At 48.0% G+C, this 11,122-nt stretch overlaps 1 long non-coding RNA gene across 1 annotated transcript; it reads left to right on the top strand.

The window, feature by feature from the left end:
- Positions 1–246: 246 nt before the first annotated feature.
- On the top strand, positions 247–5,271 carry LOC311608102. The gene is made up of 4 exons (XR_014782833.1): positions 247–271; positions 2,808–2,832; positions 3,645–3,983; positions 4,989–5,271. It is a non-coding gene; the product is annotated as an uncharacterized lncRNA (long non-coding RNA).
- The last annotated feature ends 5,851 nt before the right edge of the window (positions 5,272–11,122 follow it).

Here is an 11,122-nt window from a genome sequence, read left to right as displayed (position 1 = left end):
ATAAAAAAAAAAAGCCGGGCGTGGTGGTGCACGCCTTTAATCCCAGCACTTGGGAGGCAGAGGCAGGCGGATCACTGTGAGTTCGAGGCCAGCCTGGTCCACAAAGCGAGTCCAGGACAGCCAAGGCTTACACAGAGAAACCCTGTCTCGAAACCCCCCCCCCCCAAAAAAAATACCCAGATGAACAACTCAGAAGAGGAGACGCCTTTGAGGACGCGGTTTTACAGAGTTCGGTCCCTGCTCACTCGGCTGCGTTGTTGCCAGGCCTAAGGTGAGTCGGAACATCATGGTGGGAACACAGGGTGGAGCTGAGCAATCTACCTCACTGCCACCAGGAACGGAAGCGAATGGGGGGAGGGGCTGGGGACGAGCCACACCCTTCAAGGGCTCCTGAAGTACCTTCTCCAGCAAACAGCCATTTCCTGATCTTTCCATCACCTTCAGTTGCCCATCAGGCTGTTAAGCCGTAGTGTATTAACCTACAGAGGATGTAAGAGGCCTCACTGTCCAACCACTTCCAAGGTCTTATCTAGAAATGCGACCTCAGACCCCAGGCACAGTCATGGGTAGGGAGGATGACAGACTTTGCCGTGTTTGGGAGCAGAGCGATAATTCCACACCCGCTCTCAGCGGCTCGATCCTATTAGCTGTTTAAGGCTGCAGAGCTCACAGAAACACGGAAAGTCTCCTTCCTGGTTCTTAAGTGACCCTCATCTCTGCACTGTAGATTACCCAACCGCCCTGAATATGAAGGCTGGAAGGCTTTTAAATTTGTCTTTCACTTCATTTCTTAAAAATACCAGCAGTGAACCAGCCGCCGGGAGCCAGAGTCTGCTCTCAAACCCACCTGGGTGCTACACACGGGCACTTATTTTGGTTTCCACTAGCAACTCAGCGCCTAGAAGTCCCCGCAAGTTCTGACTCAGAGGCACACACAGTGTCCAGCGGCGCTTTATCCCCAGTGCTTCAAAGTCCTCTCGAAGGGGCGCCTGCCACCAAACCTGATGATCCGCCTCTGAGCCTGGGTTGTAGAGGGAAGAACCAATTGTGGGACGTTGGCCTCTGACCTCCATACGCGCATGCGCACTCACACACACTATTAATAACCGACGTTCGCTGGCGAAGACTAAGACCCTCGCAAGCATCATTGGGAGACTTCTGTGTGTACTGAGCCCTGCTCAAGGGGGCCAGAGCAGTCCCACACTGTGCACAGGGGTCCAGAGTCACTGTGGCTGAGGTGCCACCCAGTGTCATGTTCTAAGTGTGTCCCCCAGTGGGGAAACATTCCTCAGTGTTGTCCACCGCGCTGCGTGGAGCGCTGCCATTGATGGATGGGGTGGCGCGTTCATTTTTCTTTCCTGAGGAACGTGGGCTGCAGGCTTCCCGGCTGGCAAACCAGCCCTCTGGAAGCCAAGTCCTCAGAGACAAAACTCCACCAGGAGCAGAGTTCAAGCTGCGTGCGGCTCTTACGTTATGTCTATTTTAAAAGTTGACTTTGGCAGAGGCGTTGACCACTCACACAATATATCTACGCCACAAAAAGATAAGGAGGAAGGGGGAAGTGAAACACTGGTCTTTTCTTTAAATTCTCACTTGGAAGCAAATACCTTGGCTTCCAAGGAGGAATACGAAACCTGCTTCCCTGATGGTGATCTCACTGGGGCACGTTATAAAGAAAAGATTGAAACTATAAATAATTTGTTTTTAAAGACTCTGTGTGCACACACGTCTCCTGACTGGTAACTGGTCATGCTCTACGTGAGACATTGGTTTTCCAGAAGCATGGGGGTGTGCCTGAACAGCGAAGTCAGTCAGATCGTCTACTAAGGCCTCGCTGGGAAGAGCTACTCGGGCTGTCAGGCAAAGAGGATGAAACAGCTGGCTTCGCCAGAATGAGTCCCATCCACTGCCAGATGCTTAAATAATTAGAAACAGGCAGGCGAGAAGGTTCAGAGGGTGAGGTGGCTTGCCATCAAGATTGACGATCTGAGTTCAAATCCCATCCCCAGAAACCAGTTGGTGGAGGTGAAGAACCAATTCCTCAACTTTTCCTCTGGCCTACACACACACACACACACAGAGAGAGAGAGAGAGAGAGAGAGAGAGAGAGAGAGAGAGAGAGAGAGAGAGAGAGAGAGGCAGAGAGAGAGAGAGAGACAGAGAGAGACAGAGAGACAGACAGAGAGACAGACAGAGAGAGAGACAGAGAGAGACAGAGACAGAGAGAGACAGAGACAGAGAGAAAGAGAGAGAGACAGAGACATAGAGACACAGACACAGAGACAGAGAGTAGTGAGAGAGAACACTTTTGTTCAAATGTATAAGACTCTGTGTCTTTCCAAAACTTCACTAAAGTTTATGAAACAAAACCTGACCTTGAGATTCAACAGTATATGCTTGTATGCCCTACCTTTTAATGGCCAAGCGATCTTTCCAGCCCCCAATAGTATATTTTTAGAGGAGTAATGTGAAGTTTGCCACAATAAAAAGCCACATGATTGGGTCACCAAACCAGAAACAGAAGGAAGAACATAGTTGTAACAGAAACCATTTTTTAATAGGAAAAAAAAGTAGAAAGAAAAGCAGAGGAGACGGCCCTAACCAACCAACCACAAACTGATGTGAAGTTGAAAGGAAATACTCTAGTTGTGTTTTGTCAGACAGATATTTGGAAATGCCATGAATTTTTCTAAATATTTCCTGCTGTTAATAGCAAAAAAAAAAAAAAAAAAAAAATCCAGACGCTGCAAAATAAGGGACAAACTTCAGTCCTTCTGCATATTCTTAATTCCAGCTGTTTCTTCCAGCTGCAATAGGAGGCCACACTGTGAGGTAAGATGTCCTCTGTGAGGTAAGATGCTCTCTGTGAGGTAAGATGTCTTCTGTGAGGTAAGATGCCCCCTGTGAGGTAAGATGTCCTCTGTGAGGTAAGATGCCCTCTGTGAGGTAAGATGCCCCCTGTGAGGTAAGATGCCCTCTGTGAGGTAAGATGCCCCCTGTGAGGTAAGATGCCCTCTGTGAGGTAAGATGCCCTCTGTGAGGTAAGATGTCCTCTGTGAGGTAAGATGCCCCCTGTGAGGTAAGATGCCCCCTGTGAGGTAAGATGTCCTCTGGGCTGCAATAGGAGGCCACACTGTGAGGTAAGATGTCCTCTGTGAGGTAAGATGCCCCCTGTGAGGTAAGATGCCCCCTGTGAAGTAAGATGTCCTCTGGGCTGCAATAGGAGGCCACACTGTGAGGTAAGATGCTCTCTGTGAGGTAAGATGCCCTCTGTGAGGTAAGATGTCCTCTGTGAGGTAAGATGTCCCCTGTGAGGTAAAATGTCCTCTGTGAGGTAAGATGTCCCCTGTGAGGTAAGATGTCCTCTGTGAGGTAAGATGCCCTATGTGAGGTAGGATGTCCTCTGTGAAGTAAGATGCCCTCTGGGCTGCAATAGGAGGCCACACTGTGAGATAAAATGTTCTCTAAGCTTCAACAGGAGGATGGACTCTGAAGTAAGATATTTGCTGGGCTGCCACTGTAGTTATTTTTATGAAATTACTGAGAATCACCAGTCCCAGAGCACACACAGCACTTCAAGGGAGAGGCTGGAATAAAGGAGCTGGGGGTGGTCTTAGCACATTTTCAGTTTATTTCTCTTACAGGCCGTGTGAGGACCCAAACGCTGATGGATCCTCCATGTGGCTGTGCTCAGGGAGCTTGGCCAGGCTCGGGCCAGGCCCACAAGGCTGCAGTGAGCTGGCCCCTGCAGGGAAAGGTGGTGCCAGCAACAGCTGGTTACATGGTGTGCACAGCTTAAGGACATGTTCTGGGGCTGCCTGAGTTGTCCCCTATGGCCTTTCCTCAGGAGTGACTTTGGAGACACCTGGCCAGCCCCAAGGGAGGTGACCGTTGTCGATGAAACCTGTAAACCACCAAGTCAGCCAACTGTAATGAGGACCAGACACCCACAAGTATACGCTGAGTCAGCTCCCCGCCTCAGGGTAAGAGTGAGAAGCCAAGCTGGCTTGCCCCACACCACACTAGGGACAGCTATGCAGGGCAGCTCCACCACCAGGCCAGGGAGGGCACAACTGTTCTCTGGAGCTCCCTAGGTGACAGGCATCAGGGAAGATAAAAATTGAGAGCAGGCTCCAGGGGCTGCTGCAGGCTCCCACCCAGGGGTCACTGCTTGGCCCCTTCTCCAGAATAGCTCATGAGACCTGTCAAGAGTGTAGTCTGTTTCCTCAGACCTAGAGGCCAGCAGGTCAGCAACGAGGGTGGATCTCCAATAAGTCCTCTTACTGGCATTGTGTCACACTTGGGGCCAGTCCCTAAGAAATACATTGACAGGGACAGAAGCCCTGCAGCAAGCATCCCTCTTGGACAGCAGACGAAGGGGAAGGATCTCTACACTCCACTGTGGGAGGCTGGGGAGGTGGCTCAGTGGATTTGCCTGATTTGCAAATGTGAGGGCTTGAGTTTGAACCCTCAGCACCATGTAAGAAAGATGAGTACGGATGGCTGTGCGTACTTGTGATGCCAGCACTGGGGGCAAAGGCAGGTGTTCCCTGGCCAGGCAGCCTCGGCACGCTTCTGGTTCACTGAGCCCCTGTCTGAAGGCCAGAGAGCAGGGAGCGATGGAGGAAGACACTCAACGCCTGTGCTGGCCTCCTCAGGAATTAACGCGTGCGTGCACACTTGACATCCATCCATGCAACACACATACACCACACAGAGGGAGGGAGAGAAAGAGAAAGTGCCACCTACAACAAAGAGAAGAGAGAGAGGGGCCTCAAATGGCATCAGCCATGACCTTGAGCTTCTAACCTTGAAAGCTGTGAGCCACCCCATCTGAAGAGTTTTGTTAAAGGCCCTGATGCTGTCACGTGCCTTCCTCCATTAAGAACCTGCCCAAAGTTCTGTACCTGTGTCGATATAAAGACACACATAGAACCCAGGCTGCATGGTGCATTCTGTCTCTGATTTTAAACAAAATGTTTTCATAGGGCTCAAAAGTCCACAAGGGTCCTGGGTACCATGCCTTCTGCATCTGGAGAAAGGGACTCCGTGAAAACATCACCCAGAGACCTCCATCAAGGCCAGGCTCCTCCCTAGGCAGCTGTGGTGCCACCCGGCATCATTCCGTCCCGTGACTCCACATGTGGAAGCTCTGTCATGGCAACCTCCTCAGCCCCAGCACGGCCTGGATGTAGCAAATGCTCAATAAGTGACTGAATAAATTTGAACCAAACAGATGGGGATGCAGGGCCACTCAAGGTCACCATTGGAAAGAAGACCATGCTGGGAAGATTGGGCCCCTGTTCCGTCCTGAGAAGGCTTTGACACTAAATTAACCAAATGTGTTATAAACATCTTCTCAGGTCCATTTTTCTGCCCTCTCCCTCTCTACCCTAGTATGGCTTTTCTCTACAGCTCAGAGAGGTTTTGCTCTTGTGCTCACTCATGTTTATTCTCACTGTGTGTGTGTGTGTGTGTGTGTGTGTGGGTGTGTGTATATACGTGCATGTGTGTGTCTGTGCACATGAGCATGAATGTACACATGTGTTATGTGTGTGCATGTCTGAGTGCATGCAAGTGTGTGTTGTGCTTGTGTGTGTGTGCATGTGTGTGTGTGCATGTGAGTGTGACACATACAGAGGCCTGACACTGGATGCCCTGCTCTATCAGTCTCTAGCCCATCCCCCATCTCTTTGAGACAGAGTCACTTGCTGGCTGTGAAGCTCTAGGCATCACCCATCTGTCTTCCCTCAGCAATGGGGTCATAGACACATGCCATCACAGCCAGCTTTTACATGTATGCTGGACCCGAGCCCAGGTCCTCAGGATTGCCCAGGGAATGTTTTATTCATGAGCCTTTCCCCAGCTCAAGGATGGTTTCTCTATAATGGAATTGGTTTTGCTTTCTTTTTTTTTTTTTAAGAGTTATTTATTATGTATACAGTGCTCTGCCTGCTTGTACACCTTCAAGCCAGAAGAGGGCATCAGATCACATTATAGATGGCTGTGAGCCCATGTGATTGCTGGGAATTGATCTCAGGGCCTCTGGAAGAGCAGTCAGTGCTCTTAACCTCTGAGCCATTTCTCCAGCCTCTGGTTTTGCTTTCTTTGCATGAAGCTTTCTCAGACTCTGACATTATCATGGAGTTGTGTGACATGTGTGACAGTAGGGAGACCTGGCCTCTCCAAACCCAACCTCATGGCTCAGGATAAGCCCATATCCCAAGCTACTACCAACTTTTCCCACTGACCACTCTCGATGTTCACCTTAATTCAGAATGACCAGGGTCCTTCCCTCACTTAGAACCCACACTGACAAAAAAAAGGGGGGGGAGAGGAAAAAAGAAAAAGAAAAAATTCACTTAGCGCTCTTTCTACTGCCTCATGCAATCTCTCAGAAAGAAACATTTTATTGAACACAGGAAGGAAATTATACCATGACTTCTAAATGTCTGTGAACCATGAATTCTAGAATATTCCCCAAAATAGGATACTATGCACATCACAAAAAGTGAAAGGCTTAGGGAGACAGGGGTTAGAGGGTTAAACCAGTTTCTTTTTCTTAAAAAAAAAAAAACTGCAAAATAAAATATAAAATGAGGCAAAAACTTTCATATTGAAGTTAGACACAGCAACCCAGCAGGATGAAGACAGCCCAAGATGAGGCACAAGAGTCAGAGACCCACTTGTTCTCACATAGGGGAATCCATAAAAATACTAAGCTATTGGGTATAATATATATGCAGAGGACCCGCGTGAGAGCCTGGGAAAATGGACCTCAGCAGAAGGAAGGGCTTACAGCTGTGTTTGAAGAGCACCAGAGGGCTGGTGGGAAGGTGCTCTGTGGATGTCCAAAAGACCTCAGAGGAGCGAGAGAAGGTGGCTAGGAAAGTAAAGGAGTGCCGCACCCCTGCAGGATGTGTGGGGACCAGAAACTCAATTTCTAGGCGAAGGTTCAGAAGCGAGTGTTTGAGGGACATAACTGAGTCCACTATAATCGTTAAAGGCATTGCCCCCTGTCCACTTAGCAAGGAGAAAAGGGTCCCAACACACAGGGCTGTCCACCCGGAACATGCCAGAGCTACTACGTATGTGAACACAAGAGCACTAAGCATGTTAGGAGGCTCAAATTCCACACCCAGAACCAACTTTGGGTAAGCTGTTCAAGCCCTCAGGAAGCCAGTGCTCCCATCAGTAAAACAGGTCTTCCCAGGTAGCGAGCGCCCCAATAGAGTGTCAGGGCGTGAGGCTGAGAGTCACACTGCCATGAGAGTCAGACAAGGCTCAGGAGAGTGAGAAATTCTGAGGTTTTACTTTCTGTCCGCCCCCTGTGAGATTAAAGGGACATCATGGTTGACACTGTCAAGCCTGCCTCAGCCTGAGTAGCCAAGGAGCCAAAACAAGCTCTTGCTCGTCTGGACAAGGGGCGGGTCTGAGAGACCCAAGGGAGCATTGATGAAATGGGCAGGAGGGAAGAACACCAGCTACTCCTCTTCCCTTTTGAGACCAAGCCAGACAGTCACTATGTTGCGTTTTAAACAATGGAGTCCACTCTTCACTTCCTAACTCCAAGTTCCCCAGCCACTTCCCAAACTACCAAGAATTGATCAACGGTTCCTGAGGGTGTAAAAAAAAAAATTAAAAATGATTCCCAGAATTCCAGAATTGAGCAAATGGCATAGGAAACAGAATATAAAAGCCCCGTGGCTGGCCCACGGAGACACTCAACAAAGGTTCTCAGCTCTATATGCATTGTAATTAAGCCAGGTATGTCTCAGGATGCATCCTGACATGCCGGTCCCTCCATCTGGCACCCCCCAACTCACACCTCACAGCCTGTCTGTGGGTCTTGGCTTCAGTCACTCATGGTTTTTCTCGGACCCCGGCGACAGTTTAGATAAACCAGGACCGGGAGACAGGTAACCACTTGTGTGTCTCAAACGTGGTCATATTGATGGGTGACAGAAAGGTTTCACCTTAAGTGCTACAATCACTCACTTTTCCAGTATTAACATAACTCTGCTTAGTGGGGTGAAATATGACGTCCTTCAGTGTAAATGGGAAAAAAATCCTGACCTGTCATAAAAGATCGAGCAATGTGCCCTGTACCCTTGGCAGTTTCTTGAATCGCCTTCCTATCTATCAGAGGGCAGGCTTCCAACGTTGATCCTTACCACAGAATCCACTTCCCTTCCTGCTTCTGACTGACCCTTTAGTAAGAAAATTAATCAGACAGCAAGAGTCAATTAATCAGAAGGCATAGTGGTTTTTATAAACTCAGCTGCCAAGGCATTAATTTATGATGTGTGTTTCAAAAATTGGAAGAATGGCTAAAATCTAAGTATAGACTGTTCCATGATATATGATTTTTGTAAGTAAAGTACTGAATAATTCATTCACTTGGGAAGTGATAATTAAGTACCTAGTAAAAGCCGGTCAGGATTCCAAACCCTGGAGGTCATCATCAAGGGCAGGCACCACCATGTTTTATGAAGCATGCTTTGTGATTATGAGAGAGCTGGAGATGCTATTTTCAACTCCAATAAATTCAGCACTTAGATGTTCATAAATTCAGTCTTTAAACCATGTCTTAGTTTGGTTTCCTGTTGCTGTGACAAAATGCCCTGACAAAAGCAAGTGCCACTCGCCTCCCAGTTCTAGATGGCAGCCCATCATTGTGGGGACTCTACAGCTGTTGGAACCTGAAGCAGCTGGTCACACAGCATCCACAGCCAAGAGCAGAAAACGGCAAATGAACTCACGCATGCTCACGCTCAGCTCGCTTTCTCCACTCTCACACACTCCAGGGTTACATACATAGGGAACGGTAACACCCACAGTGGATTCCCAGTAATCAGAATAATCTCCCACAGACATGTGCACTGGCCAGCCTAATCTAAACTATCCCTTCCTGGGTCTTCTTCCCCATTGTGGAAAGTTGTCGAGTAAAATGAATCCGTAAGAACAAAGAAGTACCAAATGAAAAAATACATAAGTTGGTGACTCTCAAACTTGCGTGTTCAAGTAGAAATTCAGGACCCACTCTTGGACATTTTGAGCCCATGAGCCTTTTGGGGAGCCCAGAACTTTGCATATATAACCAGCCTCAAATATTTTTAGGAGTAATCAGTCCAAAAATAGGCTCTTGAAAATACTGTGAACGTGTCTCACTTTAAGTCAAAATGGGGAACAATTTTAGCAAAGTTATTTTAATAATAACAGTATTTTTCCCGGGATCTCCACCACAAGCTTTCTTTGAAGTCTTCATTTATGATAGGTTTACTCCCCCAAGTGTCTTGAATTTCATAGCAATCAGGGTCCTCAAAATAAGATCAAAGTTTCTTACAGCACGAGCCTAACCAGAGCGTTTAGTAAACTGTCTCTGGCTCCCTAATTCTACCCTACTGCCCACTGAATCACACTCCAGGACACACTGAGAAGAGAAGAAGTCCCAAAGTGTATGAGGGCTCCTCGGCGGATTCTGTACTTCATGCAGGTGTGGAGGCAACTGAAAAGCTCTCCTCTAATCCGACATCAATTCCTTAATAGCCCCTGAATCCGAGGAGCCTCGTCTGTTGGGAGAAGTGTGCTGGTGCTGCCAAGAAGGGCCCAGAAGCCTCCCTGCCAAAGAGGAAGTTTAAGATTCCTGGCTGTCAGCAGAGCCTGCAGTAGAGACCTCGCTCCAACTGTGAGTTTTCAAAGTAAATATTATTACAATGATGTACCGTTGTAGCTGCCCGGCTAATCAGGCAGCTGAAGCACTCGGGTGGATCAGAGGCCATCCCAAGGTAAGCACAGGGATCTGGCATCATCACTACCAGCTCCAGCAGCCTCCTCAAATCAGTCAGCAAGGATTTGCCACTGTTGATGTGACAACACTGGGGGCCCAGGAAGAATTACTCCTTAGCTCTGAAATTGGAAAATTCAGCAAGCCTGTATTTAAGTCTTGTGCCAAACAGCATGCTGTCTGGCTGGTGGGGATTACTAAGGGAAGTGATGCTCCTAATGGTAACATAAAAAGCTGGTGGTGAGTGTCACTCGGAAGTCTCTCGGCCCCTGAGGTAAAGGTGACTAGGGTTATACCTGCTCCTAGCCTTTTTTTTTTTTCCTTCTTCTGCATCTACACAACATTAGCAACGGCTGGTATGGCAAGAAGAGGGCTGCTGAAAGAAAGCAAAGATGGATCACTAGGGTTGCACATGGCAAGCACCAAAGCTACAGAATTTCTTCTTTGCCTTTTCGTTTTTTTTTTTTTTAATTAGTTTATTTTTATCACCAAAGTAATAGATCTCATAATGCCATTTTTATTCATGGCTTTCATTGTTACCTTGACAGAATCCAGAGTCACCTGGGTGGCTGGCCTTTAGGCATGCCTGTAGGAGACTATCTTTATGGCACTGGTTGAAGACCTGACCACTGTGGGCAGCACCATTCTCCTGGCTGAGAGCCTGCACTCTCTAAGTAGAAAAGGGGTGAACAGCAGCAAGTGTCCGCCTCATTCTCCTTCCTGACTGGGAATTTGATGCACCCACTTGCTTCAGGCTCCTACTCCCCTGATTGCCTTATTGTGGTGGATACACCTTGATGTTGTGTATACACAATTGTTTATAGTTTCATATCCATCCTCATTGCTACACTACTCACAAATATGATCAACATAGAATCAGACTAGATGCTCAGCAAGAGATGAATAGACACTGAAAGTGTGTCTGTGTGTGTGTGTGTGTGTGTGTGTGTGTGTGTGTGTGTGGTGTATGTGTGTTATGTGTGTGTATGTGTATGTGTGTGTGTGTGTGGTGTAATGTGTGTGTGTGGTGTGATGCGTGTGGTGTGTGTGTGTGATCTGTGGTGTGTGTGTGTGTGATCTGTGGTGTGTGTAGTGTGTGTTGTGTATGTGTGTGTATGTGTATGTGTGTGTGTGATGTGTGTTATATGTGTGTGTGGTGTGTGGTGTATATGTGTGTGTATGTGTGTGTGTGTGTGGTGTGGTGTGTGTGTATGTGTGTGTGGTGTGTGTGTATGTGTGTGTGATGTGTGTGGTGTGTGTGTATGTGTGTGTGATGTGTGTGGTGTGTATGTATGTGTGTGTGTGATGTGTGTGGTGTGTGTGTGTGTGTGTGTG

This window comes from Acomys minous, assembly GCF_964271855.1.
Source record: "Acomys minous genome assembly, chromosome: 11".
NCBI lineage: Eukaryota > Metazoa > Chordata > Mammalia > Rodentia > Muridae > Acomys > Acomys minous.
Note: the sequence above shows the minus strand (reverse complement) of the source record. Positions and strands in the feature narration are given on the sequence as shown.